General features: G+C 46.0%; 1 protein-coding gene and 1 long non-coding RNA gene across 15 annotated transcripts in view; one reads left to right on the top strand and one right to left on the bottom strand.

Annotated features, from left to right (window-relative positions):
• Window positions 1–26,787, bottom strand: part of TENM3 (teneurin transmembrane protein 3) — a 1,236,272-nt gene that overhangs the window by 625,460 nt on the left and 584,025 nt on the right. Inside the window, exon 1 of one of the 14 annotated variants that reach the window (XM_080662254.1) lies at window positions 13,577–13,606. The exons of 12 other annotated variants lie outside the window; for them this stretch is intronic. The gene's annotated coding sequence lies outside the window, so the exon portion shown is untranslated. Of the gene's footprint in view, window positions 1–13,005; window positions 13,105–13,576; window positions 13,607–26,787 lie in introns of those variants that run through there. One more of the 14 variants, XM_080662253.1, reaches the window with a different exon arrangement.
• On the top strand, window positions 13,226–14,760 carry LOC308245279. Its single transcript, XR_013960265.1, has 3 exons — window positions 13,226–13,687; window positions 13,827–14,042; window positions 14,195–14,760. It is a non-coding gene; the product is annotated as an uncharacterized lncRNA (long non-coding RNA).

Here is a 26,787-nt window from a genome sequence, read left to right as displayed (position 1 = left end):
GACGCTGATGCAGAGTGCGTGACGATTTCATTCCCGCATCAGTGACTCCCTGATGGCTGCTCCGGGCCAGGCACTGTGCTAGAGCGGAGGCTCTACTGAGGACAGGAGGGCGGGCCTGCCTTCACAGGGTTTTGTGGGGAAGTGTGCAACGAACATTTAGCCAAGCTGTTCCATAGGGAAGGAGGCAACTGATCAACCTCTGTTTTTCCCAGGTCACTGGATCCCAGAGCCCCAGCCCCTTGGGCTTCTATGGCCAGGCACGTGTGGAGTGGAGGAGGGTGAGGCACAGGTTCTGACTTACTCAGCTCTCTATGCTTTTAAATGTGTGTGAATCCCAGGGACCTTTGTTACTTGTTAGTAGTTACTGTCTCGGGGCGTTTCCCATGTCCTTTAGAGTTTCAAGGCACTGCTAAAGTCTGCAGACTGTAGGAAGGTTCTGTTTTTGGACCCCCTTCAGTTCTCTGGCATTTCTTAGGTCTATAGACTATTAGAGTGCAACTTGTCCAAAGCAGTAATTCTCCCATGACCTCTTGGGCTTTCTTAATCACCTTCATTCCTCTCAGTTAGCTCTTATCTCATGTCTCACCTGGAAGTAGAAACTTCTTAAGGGCCTAAGATCGTGTCTTACTTCTTTCAAGCTTCCCCAGGACACAGAACACTGGCAGAACGTGTGGGGTTTGATTGTAAGGGATTGGGAGAGGGAAAATGTCGGTGTAAGTAAGGCACACATTAAATATAAATATGGACATTCAAATCAGGGCAAAGCTTCACTACATGTATACAACCTCTTCATTTCTACAGGTTCAGGGGCAGTGGCTCATTATTAATTTCTAATATTATAATAATAATAAAAGCATAATATGCTAATTAGACCTGACAGCTGAATGACCTTCCTGACGTCCTTCTGGACAAAGCTGGGGCTGTGAGGGCCGAGCCCCTTTCATGAATTTCGTGCATCGGGCCTCTAGTATTAAACATAAAAGAGGAAAATTTCAAATTTTAACTGAATATAAGTAGAACATTTTCCCCCTGAAATATTCTCCAAAGTTTCCCTGAACATAAAGCATTTTCCATATTTTGGCCTTACCTTTGATTACCTTTCCCCACACTCAATATGCTCACTAGAAAAGTCCAAGAAATATGATGTACTATGTATGAGTCTCCAAAAGAAGCTTAATTTATCCATCCCTCATCCTGCCTTCCTTGTGTTCTAAAGAATTTTCATAAGGCAACAGATTCTCTCTAGAATCTCAAACAGAAGAAAACAAAAATGATTTTGTTCATATACAACATCTTTGTAGGTGTTGGACACAATGATGTTCTCCACATTTCTAATCTCAGAAAGTACCTTTACTCATTCCTATAAACACCTAGTCCACCTATACATGGACATGGGAAACATTCAGGTATTACAAAAGAGGGATACTATAAATGAAGAAGACAGGCTGTCCTTAAAAGTGGACAAATTTAACTTTTCTTAAGGTTTATATAAAGCTAGGGTTTCCAATTTTGTTGTATTAACAATATTAATGGGAGTAAATCTGTTGAGTTTTCTCCAAAGAGGACTCTAGTTTCTACAGGGTGAAGTCACTGTACGTTTGCTGGCTGCCCATGTGACATTGAGTCTTCACCAACTTGGTACATGAAGAGGAATTGGAGGGATTAATACCTTTCTCCCTACAATGTCATATTCTAATGGGTTTTTTAAAAGTGAAGGAAACTATCATCTGTTGTTTAGAGTTTAAATTATGGTCATCACTTTAGAAAACGTCCCATAGGAATGAGTAACCACTTGGCTGAATGGAGCTAGACTCCATAAAAATGTCCTTGTTGCGGAAAAAGTATTGGCCTTCCAGTGATTTTTATTGCCCAGTATCTGGGAAGCCAGGGTTGTGTTTTAACCTTTGAACTTCTTCTTAAGAACCACTGACACGGTGTTTGAATCGTCCATGGACCTACACCCAGCACATTTGCAAAATAGAAAAAAAAAATTGTTTCAAACAGCTGTGGAGACAGCGAAGATTAGAACCTGCTAGTGGCTGAGAATAATGAAGAAAGGGATTAGGGCTCTCTGCAGGCTGATGAAGACAAGGAACCTGCTCGTCCACAGCCTCAATCTGTGTGACTTCACACCCAACATTAAAACGCAGAGAGCCGAAGAGTCAGAAACAGCGAACGTGATGACTGATGTGTTCCAACCAGACAATTAGTTCAAAATGTGGTAACCTTGTGTTTTACTGGTAATAAAGTGGAAATGTGACGATATCTACATAAAATATGTTACGGTCTTATTTACATTCTTCTGCTGCTAAAAATCTTAGAAAGTAATTGAAATTTGATTCTATCCAGCTAGTGTGTAGGTGCTATTATTTACGTGTTAGCCTCATATTTATACCAATTATAAAAGTCTAGAATCCTTTAGAAGGCTTGAGTATTCAATTGTGATATTAAAGCGATTATAAAACAAGCCTTTTGAAATTGTTTCCTTATTATAAATATTTTCACTCTAATTTCTAAGAATAGAAAAAAATTAGATTTGTATATCTTTCACAAGATATACATATGTAAATACAAAACCTTAAGCGGATAATAATTCAGGACAGGAATATGAACATTATAAAGAGCCATCTTTTGAAGTTTATTGTATGCTTCAATGAATAAGCATAGAAAAACCTGAATTATTTAACTTGTACGAAATTTACTTCTTCACTTTGCAATTTCTATAATAAACGTTGCTACTCTTTTTGAACTTGAAGAAGCTAGTAGCCTCAGAAATAAGAACCTATTCATAAGGCAAATTATTGTCTATAATACACTATTTTTTTATGTGGCATCACTTGCGTTTTACAATTAAAATAACCTTAATTAGTCAATATTTGATATTTAATAGGATAAATTGTATCCTATTTGATTGACATTGACTAAATGAAAACTGATAGAAACATAAATGCAATTAATTGTCCATTCTGACCCCTTTACCAAAAAAAGTCTCCTTAGAACATGACAACACTTTTGTGGAACTCGAAATGCTGGACAAGAAATTGTTCATTCCACACAGCAGAATAGCCTGCCTTTTTCTCGTTAATTCATGACCAAAGCATGCTATCGTAGCCTCACTCTTTGACATACATGTTCAGAGAAAACCGACTAACCTTCATAAGTCGTGATGGCTTCATTTTCACATGCTGTGATCTCTTTCTCAAGTTGCTTTCAGTATCACGAACACGGGGAAGGTTTACAAAGAACTAACTCCGGCCCCTTCAGACTTCGGGGACTAGGCAAAGCCATGTCAATGGCCGGGGACCGCGCGTCATCAACCCGCTGGTCACGTGACATAACTGTGAAGGCACCCTTCAAACTTGCCTGGCTGCCCTCGCTTGCATTAGTTATTAACCTTTGCATTTTAGGAGTTGAATCTATTCATTCCTAAAATACCTATTTAGACTAAAATTCTACATAAATATTAGACTCAGCAAAGGAACCAATTAACTTTTTAAAGGGAAGGAAATGATGGCCACGCCAGTCTAGTGCTACTTGATAAAACCATGTGCAATAGATTCCTGGGTCAGAGTTTTAGGGGGAAATCTATAATCCTCCATCAAAGAGTGGCAGCTTATCCACAGAGCTTCCTTCCTATTCCGCAGGGGATATTCTTTTAAAAGTAATAACGAGGACTTAAAACCTATATAACACTCTTCCTCCAAAATTAACCATTTACACCAATGATTCTTAATCCTGAAGGAACCGGAATCTCACCCAGAAAACCTCATGGTACTTTCCTTGGAGAGAAGAATACAGAATGTGCACTAATAATTTACATCTGTCCCTCAATCAAATGGTTATGCTCCAGCTTTAAGATTAAATGATAAAAATTACTCTCGCAGATCTTTTTTTAAAGGTAAAAACAAAATAATAAAAAATAAACTAGTCCCCAAGAGGTCTACATTAATACCAATTTCTGAGGCTGAGAACCACGAATACTTTGCTTTCTTCAACATTCAAGATGATCAAGCCTTTGAAAGCACAGGTGGTAATTATGCAGCCAATTCCTATACCTTCTATGACATTTAAATGAAGTACGTGATACATCAATGATTTGTTTTAAGTCACTCACATGACTCTTTGCTGATGGGCAAATGTAACATTCACTAAAGTTGATATGCAAAGACTCCCATCTGAAGTGCCGTGCCGCTTTTAAAGCCGCTCTCAGCAGAGGATGTGAGAGTTCACGAGTGCATCTCACAAAACCAGCCCCCTCTTGAGGTTGCTCCCGTGTCAAAGGCATCGCACACCTGCACAGCAGAGTTGAGCTGTGTGATTGGAAGGTGCAGGTTTCATAGGAAACTTGAAGGAAAAGAGGTCAGACGTCTGTCAGGGCTATCCTAAGGGTTGACCTACCTGGCTAAGATCAGATTTAAATGAAATGCAAGATTATATGAATTTCACTGAGATTACTTTAAACCAGGACATCAGTAAATAATGTATAAAATGTAACATATGTTTTACAAGTGCATTAATACTATGTGACTTAAGGATAAAAATATAAATACATCACTCATCTTGCATTTTTTGTAATAAATAACGCTTTGGTTAGCTATACAGATACTAATATATAATTTTCCAAGTGTCAAAGTTATGTAAGGTGGAATATTTGTTAAATTTTTGTATGATCTCTAGATTTACCTAACCATCTTCATTGCCTTCGGGATTCTTTAAAAACTTAAATTGATGTTAGTGTAAATTTTGATTGCTAATATTTTTAAAGTCCTTAATTATGGACTATAGAGCACATTATCCATATAAACAAAAACCTGAGGTTCTCATTAATGGAAATATATAAAAGACAAAAGTTATATGTACCTAATTTAATGATGAAAGTTTATTCATATGAAAAGATAAGATGAGAACTTTTCTGTTTGAGACTGTACCTTTAGTTACAATATATTGTGCTTTAGATCCTTCTGTGCAGAATTTAAAAATACATCTAATTTTTAAATAATATCATTGCAATGATTTTTCATTTAAAGTTATCACACTGTACATATACTATGCCACCTAATATAATACAGATTGAAGCAATATAGAAAATTATGTCACAGTTGAAACACAGCAGAGCAAACATGAGAGAAGTGTTATATCTTTGGTAAAGTATTGATTCAAAGTCACGGACACACATGTGATTTTTAAAATTAGTCATAATTAAAGAAAAAAAAATCTTACTGGCAAATCAACTTACCATGCCAACATTGTTCCTAAGTTTTGTTGTAATGTCAGAGTCTTATCATTCAGGGAGAGTGTATTCCAGGACCAAAGTAACACGAAGGGGAAATTTTACTTAATTTCTCAACCACAGGAAACAGACTAGGCAGTGTATTCACACAGGCGAGAAAAAGCTATACTATTCGGACGCACAAGAAGTGGGGATTCCATTCTGGTATGACAGGTGCGATTAACCTCCAAGTCATAACGTTCATTTTTGTTTAAACTGGAATTTATTTTAAATGCTAAATGTGCCAGCACCTTCATGAGAGAAAGACAAGTTAAAAATTAACTCAGAAAAAAAAAAATTAACTCAGAGCAGAAATATCAACTTAGAGACACAGCAGAGCTGGAAACCCTATGTCCTATTTTCATTCGGAGAAGAACAACCTGGCTGAAGTTTCCTTCAACCTTCACCCCTTTCTGAACCCCGATTCATCAGCAGCTTTGGAAGGAAACAAACATATTCTCTTTCTCTGAGAAGGTCTGATTATTTTCAAAGGCTTTCTAATCCTTTTGGAATGTTTCCTACAGTGTTAGCAAACATGAAGAGGATTGATATTTCAGTTATTTCAATGATATCAAGTTATTCCCCAACTATTATTGATGTCATCATCAAATTCAGCAATACCACTCCAAGAAGACTGTCCTGTTCTGTGGCAATGAAGAGACAAAATATGCTTATTTATACTATAGCTTTTATCCCCTTAACAGAGGGAGTCCCCTTTCTGTATTTATTTAAATAACTAGATTTGTTATTTTGCCTATATGCATTACTCTCATCACTACACAAAATGCAAGGGAACAATGTTTACATTTTCAAATCTTCATTTCCTTTTTCCTTATAAATACAGGAAGATGAGCTGGGAGATGCTGCTTTTGTCCTTCTGAGGAGCAAGTCCCGGATCTGAACCACAGGACTGACAACTCTCTTTAGCTGGAGGTTATTATCAGTTCCGAGAGAGAGATTTTAAATGACAAGCCCTGTGCCAGTTTTCTTGCTAGAGCTCCTGAAAAGAATCGTCCCTTGCCCAATTTTCCCACCTACATGTTGACAAATTCCAAATGCTCCGATAAAAGTATTAGCATAGAAGTTGCACTCCAAAAAAAAAAAAAAAAAAAAAAAAAAAGATTTGGTAGAGAAAATAAACAAGACATATACTTCCCCATGGGTTGGCTTTTATAATTACCAAAAGAAACATATCTAAGTATGAACATATTGGCATGTGCCCCATGCAAACCCGTGAAAGTACTTAACGCATTTCTCGTTACAAATGACAGCAGAGCCATTTCAATCCTGTGTGTGTGTCTCTCTGTCAAACATACCGTTTGGTTCAGCGAGGAGTCCCAGCACAGCAGCTATCCTGACGCGCCCTCCACAGAAGCCAAATGCTGGGCACGGTGGGGTGCTGGGGTGCTCTGGAGCAAGGGAGGGTCTTTCCTAGAGACACGTCCCTGTTATCAAAAAGAAGCCCTGCCTCCTCCTCATGACAGGGCGCCGCGATTCTAATCATAAAATATTAGTTGAGCTTAATTTAACTCAAGACGAAATAATCCATTCCAATAAAGGAATAGCTTTTCCTTTTCCTTTTTTTTTTTTTTTCTGGGGCAAGCAGGGACCATAAACTCCCATAATCCTACTATTCAGAAGTGCTTCTGAATCTGACTGAAGGAATAATAATATTTTCTTTCTAAATTATAGCAAACTGAAGAGGAGTTATCATAAGAATTCTGGCTACTGCACTAATAATAGAAGAAATGGCAGAATGACTAAAATCTATGGATTAAGAGCCTTATCTTCAAAGATAAGTAACCTTGCAAGTTATTTCTAATGATCTTTCAAAATAATTGGATGTTTTTTTAAAAGTCTCTTTATAAAATCTAGGATTATAAAATTATAAGAGATAAGGTGTTCAGTCCCATGTGCAAATAAAGGATACCTATTAAGATCGAGGCAGAACTACATTTTCTCTTCCCCAAAAATACGAAGAACCAAGTAAAATATTTGGACTTTCTTTATTTTTTTTTAAAAACTGATTATGCTTTTACTCGCATGCAGGGATCTAAAATGCATACAGTTAAAAGTGAAAAAATATTAGAAGTCAATTTTCTCCTGTACTTACCCAAATAACTTAAATGATCAATCTGCCTTTCTAGACTGCCTTTGCTACCAGACACACAGCTACGCAAAGAAAATGCTCAAAAGACCAGCACTCTTTATAAACATAATTCCCACTCTTTCTCCTTCCTCTCCTCCCCTCCATCGCCTTGTAGTGTTGAAGCAGAAACCCAGTAGACCCAGGTACAATGCAGCTGATCACTGTGAAATACTATGACCCCGTCCCACCCCAGGGCAAACTCAATCACGGCATCTCCACTCTTCCCCAAATTCTCTCCAATGGAAGTAAAAGTATTCCACAATATTTGAAAACACTTTATCAACAAACAGCACCCCACCGTAACTTTCATATAACTGAATAGGAAAATACAAGTTTGAATATATATATATATATATATATATATATATATATATATATACACACACACACACACACACACACACACACACACACACACGGGACTCTCAAAACACTCACTTCATTTTCAAAGGGATAATAATCTCTTTTTTGCAGAGTCCAGACTAAGCCAGATGACTGTCAATATGGGCGAAATGATTTTTAAAATGGTCACATGCCCATAAGTGATTACAGATTCCTTGACTTACAGAAAAGCATGTCCCCAGAATTTGGTCATGTGACACTCACTCCACAGGGCTCCTGAACTTGTGAGAACCAGCGGCCATCTCACTGAGTCCTCTCGTCTCAGTGAAGACTGGCACCTATCACAAACATGCTTGAAAAGTCAGTGCCACCCCAGTCTGAGTTCTTCCAACACTGCCAGAGTATCGACAGGGCAGTGAGTTTTATTGTTGTTACTACTATTATATGATACATTATGTGATATGGTTTCAATCTTTGAGTCATATTACTTATGAGTATCTTCTGTGATCCTGACTTAATTTGCACAGTGATTATTTAAAGTAGAAAGAAACAGATTTGCATAGATCACTGTCTTTTATGAGAATTCTCTGAAGCCACTGTGACTACCCAGTGACCTGAGTTATTTAATCAAAATCATTTTCAAAATTATCAAAATTCTTTCAAATGAATATGTCCTGCTGTAGTTCTGGCGTATGAAACATCTATATGTATCATAGAGCATGTTTGTGGTTTGGTAGTTTATATTCTAAAGGCTGGCTAAAATAATGCTTTGAAAATGGCATTTTAAGTTGCATTATTTTAGCCTTTAAACCTGTTTTTAAATGAATGTTTTTAACCAGAGATACACTAAGTCCATGTAAGTAATCTGTCATTACAGAGAAGAAAATTAAAATATAATAAGCATATCTCCTACCAAGTTTTGCTCTCCTGAAAGCAAAGAACAGCATCCTGTGGGACTTTATATGCTCTATAAAACAGTCACATCGTTATTTAAAAATCCCCTACACTATAGCTATAGCAGGGTATTATTCCCTCTATTACTCGTATATTCTACACTTTTAATATTTTATTTTGTTGAGACTGTAAGCGTGTATCACAGGAAGCAATGCAATATGGACCAAAGCCGAGGACATTCTGACACGCATGGTCTGTCGGGAGAGGTTCCGGGGCTGACCACGCTGAGGCCCATTGCACACAACTAAGGAACACGTGCAGACATCACGGGAGGGACCAGCGCATTCACCATCTTTGCAGATTTCCAAAGAGGATAAAGAACTGCCTCTAAGTGCATTGTTTCTCACTGTTAGGGTTACACCTACCGCCTTGTGAAATAAAGTTGTCATGCATACACAGGACATAGCTGTAAGTCTAAGAAATCCTTGAAAAACTCAACTAGACCATTGATATAAACAAAACAGGAAAACACCTAGGTCTATGTTTACCACTTCCGACACTCAGGACCATAAAACCCTTAGAAGAGTAAGAAAACAAACCTCGAGGCACACAGATCTTGGGGAGAAAAAGGGCTATTTCAGTTGAAAATATATTAATGAATTGATTCTTCATGCTGCAGATAATTCTTAGAGGAAGTTCAAATTAAGTCCCCAACAAGGATGTTTTAATTATGAGAAGCAATATGTTGAAACTCTCACAAGCCATCACACTTGTTTGGAAACAAATGACTTCTCAAGATGTAGAAGTATTACAATCCATCACCAACAAGTTAATTCTCCATAATAAGGCAGGTTTGGATGCAAACTGATCCATTGTGGAATGCTGTATCTAAAATTGATTACAACAGCACTTAGAATGAATGCAGCCCTCCAAACCACTTCTTTGCTCAGAAACATTAATCTCCGTTAGGAAGAGAGCTTCGTAATGGTAATGCTTGGTCTAAAAAGTATGAAATAAATCAGTTTTTATAAGACACAACAATTAATCAGCTTTAAAACTAGAGGTTTTGTTGTTGTTATTTTTAGCACCAAATTTCTATCAGGACTTTTCAAGCAGCTGACATCTCCCAAATCAGGTTTTAACTATGTCCTAACGGAAGCTTCTAGGACATCATGTGGAAGACTTGGTTGTTGGAACTTTGAGGTGAGCTCTGCATCGCTGTACTGGCTTTCTAGTCTGCTTCTTTATGCTCGGTGCACATGGAATTCTCCTCCGGAGCTACCACTCCACTGTACACCACAAACGTGAACACTGCCTTCAACTGACAATCGAAAGGGATGTGTAACTGAATGTGGATCAGGGTACAAGTTTGACAGCAAAAGCATGTTCTGAAAGTCCAAATGGACATGTGACTATCAAATGAAACGTGGGATAGACAAGTAATCTGCAACGGACCGGGCTTCAGGGGTTTCCACAGCAATCTTCAGGGAAGAGGCAGGCGAGCACATCGACTCACGGAAGGACAAGTCTCCTACCTGGTGGCATTCCTCAGCCACCGGACATTACAGTTTTAAAGGGGGAAATAAAGTTGAGTAAGAAAGGAGGTAATGCATTGATTAAAATAATCAATATTAATAAACGAAGGAAGTTGTCTTTGGGGTGCTTGTATGTCGGACTGTGACCGCCTTCTGGACTTATTTCCCAGTTCCTTCCTAGCTAGAACACACTTCAGCATTTCCAAACATACTTCCACAGCGAGGGCAACAACATCACTTTTTGTACATCAAGCCCAAAGTTGATCAAGTATTTCTGACAGGTCATTCTACTCCCAGTGACAGCCATACGCTTTTGCCTGGTCTCTTACTTGCTTGAGTCTTTACAAAGAGAAGAATTACTCTTGGCTCACAGAAGCAAAGCTAAGAAGGGCTAGCTTGAAGTTGATAACTGGATTATTATTACTGTCTAGCTAGGTTTTCTTCCTGAATACATTTAAAACTTTTCACTCTGTTTAGGTGCTTTCTTCTATTCAAAGATAAGCATCCTTCTGTTCCTTTGTCTTCAACCTAATAAAGCAAGTTCCTTTTGCCAACCAAAGACTCCTGACACGCCTACTAGATTATAGCAGGAAAAGCCTCTAGGATTTACCTAAAACATTTCTTCCTGGAAAATAAACACAGCCATCCAAAACGATTCACTACGGAAAAATAGTCACAATTCTACCATAAACTTCTCTGCTTTATTTTAAGTAATCAAGCAACCCTCGTTAGGGTCGATATTCTGTCTATGGGTGGTTAACATGAATACTATTGGCACAAGATATTAATATATTTTCCAGATTTATAAGCACCGGCTCAGTCATTAGTATATAGATACATTTTTTTCATATAAACTGTGTAGTAATTGTAAAAATATATTTGTTTTACTCAAAGGAACTACATAAATATATTCTTTTTAAAATTATCTAAAATAAAGTATATTTTCTACTCGGAAAAAAATAGTACTTTGAGTAAGAGGAATATTAAAATTCATGTAAAAAAAGGCAAGATTGTTAAGAAAAACAAAATGAGACAGGCAATCCTAAAACACACAATAGAATAAGCAAACTCATTATAAACCCCTATCTTTGAAGAATTTAGGAATAATTTGTGAATGCCATGACATTTTAAAGTGGGATTAGCAAGTCTTATTACGGAACTAACCTCTCTCTTAGGGCAAGAATTAAATATTTGCTCTGCATTTAAAAATCACAAATAGAAAGTTTCAAGGCTCTTGTAAGAATTCCATGCATTAAGAAATATAAGCTAAAAGTTTTAGATAATCAAAAATGGATGAAGGCATACACAAAGCAAGACTGTTGGTGTGTCTGTAAAATCTCTTGTTTTGACTAAAACATCAAAATCCATAATGAACGGTACAGTTACTGAATCCTAAACTCTGTTCTTCATATGCCCAAGACTACAGAAACTTCTCCAGGTAGGCAACTGGGAGGGGGGGGTGGGGGGAGGACGCGCTTCATTTTTAAACAAATTCACTAAAGGGATCCAATCACACGTTCTGCTGAGTTGCAATACCACCTTTAGGGCTCCTCTCGCCCGGTCTTTTTCTTTTCCTTAGGACAACAGAAGGGCAAGGGAACACCTGAACATCCTTCCATTTCCAGGGAAACGACCACCCGGTGGATTCTGCCTGCCGGAGCCCACAGATGTTGGGCCGGTACATTATCAGAAGATAAGAGAGCATGATGCGGGGACAGGCGCCTTCTGGGGACTCCCAGCTGTCCGGGGCCCTGTACAAAGTGCGTGGACAGTTCTCACTCCCCAACTTCCATGGCTCTTTCCCAAAAGTACGTGGGAAGTGTTCCTTGGCTTTAAATGCCACGGACTGCAGAAAACAGACGCCTGTGCTGTGTCACACAACAGAATTTCTCGTTACTCATAACGGGCGATAAGAATTAGTGGCCCGGTCCTCCTACAGCCGCCCTGAAGGCGAGGCGAGCCGGGGGCTCCTCCTGCACAGCCAGGTGCGCAGCAGGGATCAGCCCTTCCCCGCTGCTGCCGTCTGAAACGTGTGCAGCTCCTTCCAAGTGGCCCGAACCCGCGGGGCAGACTTGGAGTGAGTTGCAGACTCAGAAATCGGTCATTTCCTCAGTGCCCCGGCCAGGATATCTGCCGGTGTGTCTCCAGCCCCCGACCCGAGTTTCCAGATCAAGTTGCAGTGGAGACCCGCCAGTCCGCGCGCCACCCCAGCCCCGGGCTCTCCCTCCTTCACTCCTTCCCCACTCGGCGCCCCGCTCCTGGGAGCAGCCTCGCTGCCACTTCCCGGAAAGTGGTGGCATCCCAGGCTCCCCCCCCCCCCCCCCCCCCCCCCCCCAGGATCCGGTCAGACACCTTCTCTCGGAGGAAGACGCGGCACCCCACACAAAACGGGGATCACCCCGATCGGAGCCAGAGCGGCTGGGCTCCCTGCCCCCACCGAGCGGCCCGCCGGCCAGCCTCTGAACTGCCTTTCCGGGGAACCGGTGTGAACCCGGGCGGTACCCAGCTCCTCCAGCCAGAGGCCCCCGCAAAGTTCCCACCGGGGCCGGCGGCCAGCGGTGTCAGATGCGTGGGAGGGTAGGGGACCGGGAGGCCGGGAGCCCTGAGGCCGGACCTGGGGACACGGAGCAGGCGGAGATGCTTCGAGGCCACTAGGGCAGCCCAACTTGCTGCTGCCTCCCCGGGGCAGCTGGGGAAAGCTCGGCCGTCCCAGCCGCAGCTGCCTGGCGACCCCCCTCCCTCCCCTCCCGGCACCGAGGCCCGGGCACTAGGACCCCCGAAAGGAAGGAGGACGCGCCGGTGGCGGCGCCACTTACCGCTGGCTGGCCCGCGCCACCGGCTCCAGCCCGGCCCACAGCCTCTGCGTCCACCGAGCTGCGCGCACACAGCACTGGGCCAGATTCAAAGGCGCCGGGCGCAGGGGAGGGGGCCCCGCGGAGGGAGCAGGGGGGGGGGGGGCGGGGAGGGAGAGAACAGCAAGTGTTACAACTTCCTTCCGTGCCCACCGCCCCGCAGCAGCGGGCTGGGGAAGGCGAGGGAGGCAGCGTGCGCAGCGCCAATGAGTTCACTTTCTTTTTCTCCCCCTGCTCCCCTCTCCTTCCCTTCCCTTCCCTTCCCTTCCCGCCGGCCCCTCCAGCCTCCTCCTCGGCCGCCGAGGCCGGGAGGGAGTTTTTGGATCTCGGCTGCGGAGGAGCGAGCGGGAGGCTGGCGATGGCGAGGGAGGAGGCCAAGGGGAAGGTGAGCAGGCCAGCGGGCGCTGGGCCAGGGAGCAGCATCCAGGACCGGACCGGGATGGTGCGGCGGGGGGACCGCGGGCGGAGGGTGCCCAGCCGGCGCGCCCACGTGTCCGCCTGTGAGTGTGGGAGCCGGGCGAGGAGAGGACCCTACCATGCGCTTCCCGGGGCGGATCGCGGGAGAGCCCGATCCCGGCGAGCCGGATGCAGCCGCGACCATTTATCATCCCGGACTCCTCCGCGCCGCCACTTGTCAAGATGACAGGTACTTTATTTCTTCTTCTTTTTTATTCAAAAAAAAGAGATTCCCCGTTTACTGCCTTTTTCTGTCAAATGGGATTTGCGCGACTGAACCACGTTCGCTGCCCCTCCCTCCTCCCTCCCTTCCCCCCTCCCCCCGCCAGGCCGCGCCGCTGGGGAGGCACGGAGGCTCCCTTGCTGTGACCAATCAGTGCATCTACGTCTCCGGCTGCGCTGGAGGGGTCATCCCTGAATAACACTTCAGGCTGATGAATGGCTCTTGCCGGCTCTGCGCTCTGATGAGGGGTCTGACGCCGCTGATTGCAAACACTAATGAACTTGCAGCGCCGTTTGAAATTCACACGCACGGCACCCACAAAGTGCGTGGGGGTCTGTCCTTTTCATCCCCGGGGCAGGAGACGGTGCCGGGGGGAGGGGGCGGGTAATTGCTTTGGACCTAAGTGGAAACACTTATCCGTGTCATCAAAACCTCTCACCTTCTCAGAAAACTACTTTTCTTGACCTTCCATAGGGTGGGCAGTCCGGGTCAGCTGAGTCAGCGCGGCGGTGGGAGCCCCAGACGCTGCCAGGAGGTGGAATAGGAGGCCGGAGGGGGTCATGAAGGACTTCCCCCCTAGGCGGCCATCCTGCCCACAGCCCGCGAAAGTGCCCCGCGCCTGCCTTCCCCGCCAGAGGGTCCTCTCCTCCCAGACCGAACAGCTCCAGTGACCTTCGGACCTGGGAGGGGACTCTGAACACTCAGACCTCCTCACAAGCCCCAGCTCCGCAAGTGTCTGCCCCTGGGTTTAACCGGAGGACCTCCAACCGGTGCGCACCTGCCCGGGATGAAACCTGGAAATCCACAGTCTGCTAAGGGCTCCATCCTCTCTTTCTCTCTCTCTCTCTCTCTCTCTCTCTCTCTCTCTCTCTCTCTCTCTCTCAGCTGAACATCACCCTTGCATTGACTTTGCTGGGGGAGGAAATAAAAGTTTGCTGCTCTCTCCAAGACACTAAACACTGTCGCTTGCCACTGGCTCAGGCTTCCTGTGAAACTCTGGCTCCGCGCTCCCCATCCTCCATCCCAGGTGCCCAGGTGTGGGGAGCATGCCCATGGGGAGTTAGAAGTCCGGGCTCCAGAGTTTTGGATTGCCCGCCTGCAACTTCCCCAGAACAGCTGCCCCTGGCTCTTCCTCCAGCCCCTAGAACCTGCGGGCAGCTTCCTGTGCCCGGACCCTGCGGCCCAGGGGGTGGGTCTCAGTGCTCTGGGTGGACTCGCTTGGGTGGGTCCTGTTGGGGCACCGGAGCAGACCCCCCCCCCCCGCGTGTAGCTGAGACCAGTGTCCCAGGGCTGTCCTTGGGAGCACCGCAGAGGGACCAGCGCGCTCTGAGCCTTCTTACCCCACCGCCCACCCTCCCCTTCAGAGCAGGGCACCCCACCACCAAGGGCCCAGATGTCTCTAGGGTTTGAAGGACACACACTTGCATTTGTAAAGACATAAAGACTAAGCACTGGAAAAACAGAATGCCTCCTCGCCAGGAAGTCCCAAGCCTTTATAATAGAGTTTCTCCGAAGTTCAGGGCAGAACCCACAAGGAGAATCCCTGAACTTGAACGGGTGTGCCCAGTCCAGTGATCTGAGTTCCTGAAGCTGCTGAAGTGACCCTGCACGCTGCCAGGTGATACTGGCCACAGGACCCTGCTCCCTAGAGCCAGTGCCAACACCGCCACTGGCACCTCCCCCAGGAGGAAGCGAAGGGGCCTGGGTGGGTCCATCTCTCTGCTGCCCCGTATAGGCCACGATGGAAGGAAAGAGGGCAGCGGGAGCAGGTGATCACCCCCTCTCATGCTAGCCATTCTCATTTTTTAAAGAAAACATGTCAGCCTTAACCGGTTTGGCTCAGTGGATAGAGCGTTGGCCTGCGGACTAAAGGGTCCCAGGTTCGATTCTGGTCATGGGCACGTAACTTGGTTGCGGGCACATCCCCAGTAGGGGGTGTGCAGGAGGCAGCTGATGGATGTTTCTCTCTCATTGATGTTTCTAACTCTCTATCCCTCTCCCTTCCTCTCTGTAAAAAATAAAAAAAATTAAAAAAAGAAAAAAAAAGAAAACATGTCCGTGATGAAGGAATGCCCCCTCTTTCGGGGCAATCACACAGACTACTCAAAATGAGCATCCCTGTCATGATCATAGGGAACTTGCAGGGGGTTTCATAAGTCACTTCGTGGCGCAGTCTCCCCCCCCCACACACACACACAAAATTAAGTGTTTAAAACTTTTGCAAGTGTCCAAGTAACACTCCCCCTCGCTCTTTGGTACCTTGCTATCTAAAAATACACAAAAAAACAAAACAAAGCAAACAAACCCCAAAACACCAGACTCTCAGCCTTGCCCTAAGGAGGCCCCCGCAGAAGAATGAAGTTGCTGGTAGCACAGGTGGGAGTTGGGCCGAGGCAGGTGGCTGCTCCCTCTTTTTGGCTTTTTCCTGGAGCCCTCAGGAGGGCTGATGGGGGGGAACAATAGAGGACGCCTGCCATTTAGAAATAGTAACAAATCTCGCAGCCCGTCTGTAGCCCAGCTCCCTGTTACATGATATTCAGAGTGTTTCAGTATGAGACGCTGAACACTCCCCCTAATGGGATACAGCGAGGACAAAACGCTGGCGAACTCCAGAATGGGGGCCTGGGCACCCCATGCGCTGCCTCTGTGTGAGCGGACAAAGCGCGCAGGTGGACTGTCCGCCTGCGGGAGGCGCAGCCCCCGGTCCAGGTCCAGGCAGTTGAAGGGTTAAATGAGGGGCTCCGCGGGTTCCCCTCCCTAACAAAGAAGTCCCGCCCTTTGGAGCCCTTAGGAAAAGCTGCTCCCGCACCTGCTTTCTCCCCCCAAAGCCACCCTGCGGGGAGCAGAGAGGTGGTTTGCAATAAGGCCAGAGGGTTTTTAGCCCCAGGGAGCTGTTGTCAGGGGAGGGAGGGGGGGCTGGGGGGTGGAGGGGAGCTCCCGCAGTGCTCTCTGCTGGAAAAACAAAACAAAATAAAACAAAACACCATAGGAGAGGAGAAGAAATGCAAGAAGTCCTCTCTGTCTTCCAAACCTCCGGCTGCTCACTGCAAACTCTGCCCAGCTCGCTGGCGCCTTTGCCTTGTGAGAGCAGCGCACCTTGGAAAGCATGAACAGGTATGAAGGGGCGACTGGACTGAGCTGGCAGCATGGCCCTCCCGGCCCCCCACCCCACCCGAACTCCTCTCCCCAGTCACACTGATAGGTATTTCTCCAAAAAGAAAAAAGAAACCTGTTGCCAGCTCCCTGCAGCCCCACCCACCCTGGAAAGGCATGCCTTTGGCCTTTGCAAGCCCCTGCAAAGTGGAGAGTGGGCTGGGACCCCGTGCACGCGGGGACTGGAAGGACCTGAGGGAGCCTGGGCCCTCTGGGCTGCAGTGGGTGGGGGAGGGCCTGGCTCTTGTCTGGCTGCTGAGGCGGAGCCACATGAACACCCATGTAACCCCCAGTCAGTGTCCTCCCTCCGGAAGGTGTGCTAGTTCATCACAGGTGCCTCACAGGGCCCGCCCTGGGTGCGGCTGCTCTGGGGGGTTGTCGGTGCGCCCCTCCAGTCCTGAGGACCCAGCGCAGAGCTGAGGGGGCAGACTGGCAGCCTCTGCCCCCTCCTGTGGGGAGCAGCCCCTTCCTCCCCTCACACAGGGCTTGAGGCCTGCAGAAGGGACGTCCCAGGTCCCCCAGCGGGGAGGCTTCTGGACTCCACAGGCCGTCCTAGGTATTCTTGGGACTTGGGACATCCACTCCAGCAAACAGGAAAGAGTGGCCTCACGGCGGGGGACCCAGATCAAGACTGCAGTCCGGCCCGTGTGGCTCAGGGGTTGAGCATGGACCTAGGAACCAGCAGGTCACCATTCCATTCCTGATCAGAGCACATGCTCCATCCCCAGTGGGGGGCGTGCAGGAGGCAGTCGATCGGTGATCAGTGATTCTCTCTCATCATTGACATTTCTGTCCCTCTCCCTTCCTCTCTGAAATCAATAAAAACATATTTTTAAAAAACAGTTTAAAATTAATATCCCCCCCCCCAAAAAAAAAAACAGTTTCAAGGTGGCAAAACGAAAAATGTTTGTGGTATGAGGAAATGAAAGAATGGAATTAGCATCCTGGAAAAAAAAAAAAAAAAGAGCTGGAAGCCCTCCCACTCCAGGGCTGTGGGTGCTGACTGGGAAGGGAGAAATGACCTTCCAGCTCACCCTTTGAAAAGACCAGGAAAGCCAGTCACCTCTATACCTCCCCCAGGAGGTTATGCCTCAGCTGAGAACCAGTGATGGGCTGCTCAAAACACAGGCTGGAGCCTGGAGGTCCCTGGGGAACCCCCCCCCCCCCCCGCCCCGCGCCAGGCCCCTGCAGTGCGGAGGTTCCACATCACTGTGCCTGTGGCCCCTAATTAACAACTGGCAGCCTCAGAACCAAGGAGCTCTCCAGTGATCATCAGGTAGCTGGTGTTTTTCCCCCCTTTGCAAAAATAAGTAACTCATTCCCCTTGGCTGTTAGATGGATGGAAACGGCAAAGCAAATATCCTAATTTTATCACTGACTAAGTCATAAAATGAAATGACTGCCTGTAGTGGGAAATATGCGTTCATGACTTTAATTAAGAAAGACAGGCCTCTGTCAACGCGCAGGCATTTTGGAGCCACCCAGTGACCTGGTGATGAGACAGACCAACCTTTCAATGGGTCCATGCCCGTGCCCATGCCTTTCGGGGACGCTGGTGCATGCCCCACTGCGTGAACCAGCCTCCACATGGCTCTGCTTTTGGTGAAAATGCAGGCATGGGCCACAACCCAGCTGCTGCTTTGGTTTTGCTTGAGCCTCAGAAAAGACCCGCTTCCCTGATGGAATTGGAACACAGGCATCTTTTCACATGTGGCATTTTCAATTCTGGCTGAACTCCGTGTATACCCTTCAAACCTGCCACGTGATTCCACACTGAAAGATGCAACCTTCACATAGTACTCAGGGAGTCCCTTTTAAAATCCATGTACATCCTATCTAATAAAAGAGTAATATGCAAATTGACCATCACTCCAGCACACAAGATGGCTGCCCCCATGTGGCCAAAGATGGCTGCCACAAGATGGCCAGCAGGGGAGGGCAGTTGGGGGTGATCAAGCCTGCAAGGGAGGGCAGTTAGGAGTGACCAGGCCAGCAGAGGAGGGAAGATGGGGGTGACTAGGCCTGCAGGAAAGGGCAGTTGCAGGGGACCCAGGCCTGCAGGGGAGAGCAGTTGTGGGGGGATCAGGCCTGCAGGGGAGGGCAGTTAGGGGTGACCAGGCCTGCAAGGGAGGGCAGGTAGGGGTGACCAGGCCTGCAAGAGAAGGCAGTTAGGCATCAATCAGGCTGGCAGGGGAGTGGTTAGGGGGTGATCAGGCTGGCAGGCAGAAGCAGTTGGGGGCAATCAGGAAGGCAGGCAAGCAAGCAGTTGGGAGCCAGCAGTCCTGGATTGTGAGAGGGATGTCCGATTGCCCGTTTAGGCCCTATCCTACCAGACTAAATGGGTAGTTGGACATCCCTCGAGGAGTCCCAGATTGGAGAGGGTGCAGGCTGGGCTGAGGGACACACCCCCCGTGCACGAATTTCATGCACCGGGCCTCCAGTGTTTAAATATTTTTTATTGACTTCAGAGAGAGAGGATAGGAAAAGGAAAGAGAGACACTGATGTGAGCAGGAAACATGGAACAGTTGCCTCCTGAATGCACCCCAACTGGGAATTGAACCCACCCAACCTAGATATGTGCCTGACTGGGAATCGAACAGTGACCTTTGGGTGCACTGGATGATGCTCGACCAACTGAGCCACACTGGGGAGGGCTAAAATGTCATTTTTTCTTTTTGTAGATTTTTATTTATTGGTTTTAGAAGAGGAAGGGAGAGAGAGAGACATCAATTTATTATTCCACTTATTGCTGCATTCATTGATGGATTCCTATATGGGCCCTGACCAGGGATGGAACCGGAAACCCTGGAGTATCAGGATGATGTTTTAACCAACAGACGTTTTAACTAACCAGCCAGGGCTCCTATTTCTATACACAACTTTTTAGTTAGCATTATATATACATACTAGAGGCCTGATGCATGAAATTCACACCAGGGGTCGGCCTCACAGCCCTGGCTTCATCCAGAAGGTCTTCCAGATGGTCGTTCTGCTGTTTGGTCTAATTAGCATATTAGCTCTTTATTATATAGGACTGTATTGAAGGCACACAGGATATAGAGTATTTGGGGTGTAAATATATAGTATATTTACTGTAGGTACTAGGTGAGGCAATATTTACCCTAAATTAATGACATGGGGAAAGTTTGTTAATAACACAATGCCCTTTAGCTATTTCAGGATCCCATCTGTAAGTTAACTTGTACATGGGTTAACAAAGTAGCCATTCAGTGACATCATTAATATCAGACCCCGGAACATGTTCTCCTTCCCCGGAAGGGCCCTCGTCTCTCCTCCCTTTGTCTGGGTGTACTCTCCGGCTCCGGAACACCACTCATTAAAACACCTATGAATGGTACCCCCTCCCTTAGAAGTACTTCCTCCCTGTTTTCTTCACGTGGTACACCATGTCCCTGGTTTTGCATGGACCTTTCCCCATAGCTGTGGGCTCCATGGCTTAACCTAGTCTCCCTCGGACCCACTGGGTCTAGCATAAAGAGCTATGATACAGGCTTTCCACTTCAAATGGTGAATCTGAAGTGGAAAACGTGTATAAAAGATGCTCAATAAATAGATGCTGAATGAAAGTGAATCATGAATACAATGTCTTCATTGAATTCTGCCATTCTTCCTATTTAAAAAAAAGATAGATCATAAATAAGTTGACTGTGAAAATATATTTATAACTATACTTTTTTGACTTTTCTGCCCCATTAGAGTTGTAATGGCATGCAGTTTAAACAATTCTGGTCATGATATTAAGCCAGCCGTGGGCAAACTACGGCCCGCAGGCCGGATCCGGCCCATTCGGCTGTTCTATCTGCCCATTCAGTAGAAGGAACAACCTCTCAATCTTCCAGAGGCTCCTTGTAATGCCCGCGGACACGTCCCCCGACATCACCCTGGGAATGCGGAGACACGTGATCGTGGTGATGTAGGGAGACACGCCCCTGGAGAGCACAGTATCAGAGCACTAGCTAAAAAGGAGACCAACAACACTGTTCCCATTCAAGTTGATGTTTTAAAGACCAAAAACCTTTCAACCCAGTCTACATTGCCATCTACATCTACGTCCCGTGCATAATTTGGAAGTTGCACTAAAGAAAATGTTTAATTTACTGTTTACACATTTTGTTCTTTTCTATTTGTTTTAGTTGTAAATTATTTTATTATATTTAAGTTTAATTTGAAAGGCTTTTGTACCTTTCCTTTGTTAGGCAATTTTATTTTGCCTTTGCCATCTTCAATATAAGGTATGTTATTGTGCTATGATTCCTCCATTTTTTGAAGTTTCAAATTATAATAATTAGTGTTTACATTCTTCTTGTTAAAATGTTTGAAATGAATAAAACTATTGAAATAAAAAAAAAAAGACCGTACCCTTTTATGTAATGATGTTTACTTTGAATTTATATTAGTTCACACAAACACTCCATCCATGCTTTTGTTCCGGCCCTCCGGTCCAGTTTAAGAACCCATTGTGGCCCTCGAGTCAAAAAGTTTGCCCACTCCTGTATTAAGCCATATCAAGTCACTTCTGGACTTGGTTGACTTTTCTCAGAAACATACGTTGAAGTCAAGACAAATACCACGGGAAAAGGCAAAGACATCAAATTTTGTTTTCCTCTTTTTTTTTTTTCTTTTTTTTTTTTTCCAGCCAGACGTACGGAAATATGGAAAAAATTGTAGCAAGCACCTATTCAATGGAGGTACTCTTGAACATTTTCTATTCGAAGTGATGTTATTTATGAAACCCATATTATTTTCCCAATCCCCCTTGGATTTTAAGTGGGAAGACGTGGAGCGCCTAAGACGACCGCTTTTTGTTTCTTCAAGACAAGGGTTCGGCGGCGTGGGGGACAGGCCCCGCCGGTTGCTGTCTGCTCGGGACTGTTTCTAATCGATCTGGCATGGGATTTCGCTGGAGATGTGTATGTTGCAACCCAAGCATGGAGCCAGTGTGCTTTGTAAAGTGATAACCATATGGCCCTTAGTTGAAACATTTGAGGATTTTTCGACATGAACCCGAGTTAAATTGAGCTATACATTCAACTCAAAGGTATCCGTCCTGACAAATTCATCATCACGTTGGAGAGCCCCGGTCCGTGCTCCCCTCAGATTAATAAAGGTGATGGCCGCCGATGAAGGTTCCTTATGGGAAAGCACCAGCATGTTGCACTTCGCACTGTTTAAATGCAAATTACCCTTATTAAGCCGGCATTTTCTACCATTACCACGTTCAGTGGGATGGAAATGTGTAACAGTGGTCTCCGCGTAAAGGAAAGGCTATACAGTCAAATCTATTTCCTCTCACACTATTTTCGAGCGCACGCCGCGATCATCATGAAGATTTCATTAAGCAAGCTCAGCTAAGCTAAAAAGCCACGTGGCTGAAGTTACGTCTTCTGGAAGCATCTTCAAGACTTGGACAAAATGCTGCATTTACTCTTCTTCCTGGAGGGACCCGAGCGATCGCGATCACGGGAGGTTAAACATACACCAGGATTCTAGAGCCCTTCCCCTCGCCTCTGAATATCGAATTTGGAGTTTACACTTCGCTACAGATGATGGCTGTCGATGGCCCTTCCCTCACAGCTTCCAATTGCCTTGAAAAAGATACAGTTTCTTTAATTAAAAAAGCTGCACAGAACTAATCCCTCTGGCTGCAAAAAGAAAAGTTTTAAGCAATCTCTTTCTGCTCGGAGAGAGAAAGGCAGACAATACCATAACAGATCAGAAACATAAGCTATGGTGTGCAGCGAGGGGCACAGCAGGGAGCTGAAGGCTGCTCCGACTGTGTCATTTTTAATCCCCCAGCCCCGTTTCCCCGCCTGACCTCATGCTGAGATGAAGTTATCACGGAAGACAGCTTTACTCTAGCCAATGAAGCCAGCCCTGGGTCTGCATTATCCTTAGCAGATCAAAACACCGCTTTCATCAAATAGCATTATCTGCATAAAAGGCAAGAAATTGCCCGATAATTTCACCCAAACTACGCTATTCATTTAAAGGACAAGAAGAGAAATGTAATTCATTCCTTTGGGGGGAGGCGGGTTGGAGGGGGTTGGTGGAGAAGAGAGTGAGGCAGAGGCTGGAGAAGCTAATGTACCCCCTTCACTCATGGGAACTTTTCTGTTTTTAACACAAAATCCCAAGAAGGGGTCCATTGAACAGCCCCCCCCCCCATGCCAGTGCTTTAAGATTAATTGTTGAGGCAATACGGTGCAGTTTGAGTGAGTTGTGTAGAAAACTGGCCGTGAGAAATCACAAAGCCTGCTGATGTCATTAGCCATGCTTCCCTGAACCCCAATAAAAACATCATAGCCAGTAGAATTGGAGAAGCGTAAGAATTAGCTGAACCGTTGGGTGAAGTTTAACACAACGCTGTGTTGGGGGGAGCCTCAGGTTGGGGAGACAAAGACGATTCAACAATTTTGGGTGATACTTCGAAGGACATTTCAGACATCTGAGGAGTAAATGACATTGTTGTTTAGGAAATGCTTTAGCCTCCTTCACATGCTTTCCATTTTATGTTTAAACAGTGCTCTCATTTGCATGGTGGGTTGCATTCCATGTGACAGTGGGCTTCTCTTTAATGGGTCCTAGCTCTTTATTGAATGACATCCGTTGTTTTGCTCAGGTATATCCTGCTAGTTAGAGCCATCAGACAAAACCATCTGTGTGGAGTGAATGGAATTCCCAAGTACTAACACTGTGTGGGGGGACCTATTAGGTATATGTTAATGTCCTTAGAATATGTATTTCCCCCGCAGTTTTAACGATTGAGCTTAAAAATGTAAACCATCCTCTCAGTCCTTCCAGAATTTACCCTGTAAACTGACCCCATTCCAAATCCAGCCTAACCCCTCCCCTTCCATCACCCAGACAATGTCTACGCACGGAAACCTGTAGTAGACCATCAGAAGTGCCGGAGAAAAGAACATCAACATGCTTCAAATGGGAGGCTAGGCAGAGTCCTGGGAAGCCAGGAGACAGGTGGAAGGGCGAGGATTTCCCCCCGAAAGAAAGACACGGCTTCTACAAGAAATGAATCACGGCGGTATGATTTGTCGTCAATGGCGTGCAATCATACGTATGCATTTTCCAAAGCGTCTGAGTGTCGAATAAACAGGTATTTTTTCTCATGCCAACTTCCTGAAACCACAGTTCAACGCTGAATTGCTCAGAGGCTGGAAGTCTAGATAGATATACGCCCTGCTCAGTCGTAGGCTCAAACGCATATTTCCAAAACACAGCTTTGTGACACACACATGACCTTAAGTTTACTGTGATGAGGCATAAACGATGGGACTTCCTTGAGTTTAGTGACAGAACTACGCTCATGTCAAACTTGATGGCGAGAGCCAGCTCCAGAGTGAACTTTTGAAAATCCCCAGTCATGCACAGATCACGGAGGGTTCAGTCTCCCCAAAACTTCTTGTCCGTGAAACAGCAATTCGAGATGTGTGAGCAGGGAGGCGAGTTTCACATTTTGCTGCCAAGTGCTTATGTGTGACTGATTTTATTTTATTCTTTAAATCTTTATTGTTCAAATCCTATCTAATAAAAGAGTAATATGCAGATTGACCATCACTCCAACACACAAGAGGGCTGCCCCCATGTGGTCAAAGATCCTGCCCCCATGTGGACACAAGATGGCCACCTGGCCAGCAGGGGAGGGCAGTTGGGAGGGACCAGGCCTGCAAGGGAGGGAAGTTGGGGGTGACCAGGCCGGCAGAAGAGGGAAGTTGGAGGCGACCGGGCCTGCAGGGAAGGGCAGTTGGGGGGGACCCAGGCCTGCAGGGGAGGGCAGTTGGGGGGGATCAGGCCTGCAGGGGAGGGCAGTTGGGGGTGACCAGGCCTGCAGGGGAGGGAAGTTAGGGGCAAACAGGCTGGCAGGGGAGCAGTTAGGCATCAATCAGGCTGGCAGGGGAGTGGTTAGGGGTGATCAGGAAGGCAGGCAGGCAAGCTGTTGGGAGCCAGCAGTCCTGGATTATGAGAGGGATGTCCCAGATTGGAGAAGATGCAGGCTTGGCTGAGGGACACACACCCCCGTGCACGAATTTCATGCACTGGGCCTCTAGTTATTACATAAGTCCCCCCCACACCGCCCCGACCCCTTGTAGCCCCACGGCCCTGCCCCTCACCCCAGGCCTTCACCACCCTTTGTCTGTGTCCATGGGTTATGCATGTATGCATACAAGTTCCAAAGAACGTGTGTGACTGATTTTAGAAGAAGTCACCTTTCTGCCTGAAAATGCCCAGAGAGAAGACTGTTGACGTCATCAATTCCACTGCTCCTCTCCACATGCGCATTTAGGATGCAATTCACGCTTCTGCGCTATTTCCTCAGAAGAGCAGAGCGTGTCCTGGGCCATTGTGCTCATTTGAAATGGAGACAGAGAGACAGACAACTTCCTTAAGGCTTTAGAGAATGAAAATCCAACACGGGATCTCACTATCTAATTCTTCTTCACTTCCACAGCAAGCCTGTGTTTGGCTCAGTACAGATCCCTCGAAGAGACTGAAACTGGACCATTTGTGAGTCCAGATGTCAGGAGTCAGTGAGCTCACAGCCGCAGGAGCTTGTGTCTGGACATGTGAGCAATCATCTTCCTGGGGCATGGCTCAGGGGCTGACCATGGACCTCGGAACCAGGAGGTCACGGTTCAATTCCCAGGCTGGGTTGTGGGTTTGCTCCCCCGTGGGGGGCATGCAGGAGGCAGCAGATCAATGATTCTCTCTCATCCTTGATGTTGTGTCTCTCTCTGCCTTTTCCTTCCTCTCTGAAATCAATAAAAACGTATTTTAAAAATGGCACTAGACACAGCCCTACTCTCAGAGTCAAAGCGTCCCAGGTGGGCCGGGCGAGGTATTTCTAGCAACACCTGAGTGTTCTCTGGACTGAAACGGGCACACGTGGCTAGCAGGGCATGGAGGCAGCGGAGCCCGGAGTGCTGGGCAGCGTGATGAACTCTCGAGGGAGGAGAGGCGTGGGTTCAGGCCATGAGTGGGATACAGCACGTGCTGACAGGCCGTGCGATCCTGATTCTTAGCCTCTCTGGGTTTTGTCTGGGTTAGGGAAAAATGTAAGAAGCAAGACATTTCTCAAGCAGACGTGAGAACACGGAGTCTGGGCTGGGCAGAGTTAGTGTCCAAATTGCTCTCTCTGTGTACCTAACTCTTCTTTCCCAGCCCAAATCCAGCGTTTTTAATCCACAGCATCTGTGCAAACCCAGGATGCACCTTCCTCTCTTTTATCCTTGGATAAGATATCTAGGAGGAAGAAAAAAGTAGGCCACGAGAAGATTAGGAGCTAAGCGACTATAAAGACAGAGGAAATTGGCAGAGAATCCGAGTCCTGGGAAGGGGAGGGGGAGCAGGCCGAAAGGGAAGATAAAGGAGGGGTGCTGGGAGGAAGAGCCCAGGTGCGGGTCCTGGGTGGGCCCTGGGCTAATGCCCCGCTTGGTAGAGTCTGTATCGACGCTAGCCTCCGTTCACACTCATAGTGAGGACTGGAATGTTGCCTCAAGACCTTACAGTGTTACTCACAAACTAGATTCACATCAGGCCATGGTGCCAGCAATACTAACTTTCCACCTTATTAGACGTCAGCCTGGCTCTGGCCAAGTAGCTCAGTTGGTTAGAGGATCCTCCCCATAGGTCAAGGTTGCTGGTCCGGTCTCCAGTAGGACCCACACAAGAAGCAACCAAGGAATGCATAAATAAGTGGAACAACAAATCAATGTTTCTCTCTCTCTCTCTCGCTCTCTCTCTAAAATTGATAAGTAAAATTTATTAAAGGAAGACATTTATTCTACTCCGAAGAAGATTTTGATAATACTGAGCTTCTAAATTAAAATCTGAAACTATCTGGATAATAAACAAGCTGACAGAATCCGTGCTAGTCCCG

Source organism: Plecotus auritus, assembly GCF_963455305.1.
Source record: "Plecotus auritus genome assembly, chromosome: 3".
Classification (NCBI taxonomy): Eukaryota; Metazoa; Chordata; class Mammalia; order Chiroptera; family Vespertilionidae; genus Plecotus; species Plecotus auritus.
The sequence above is the reverse complement of the archived record's forward strand: the minus strand, read 5'-3'. Positions and strand labels throughout refer to the sequence as shown.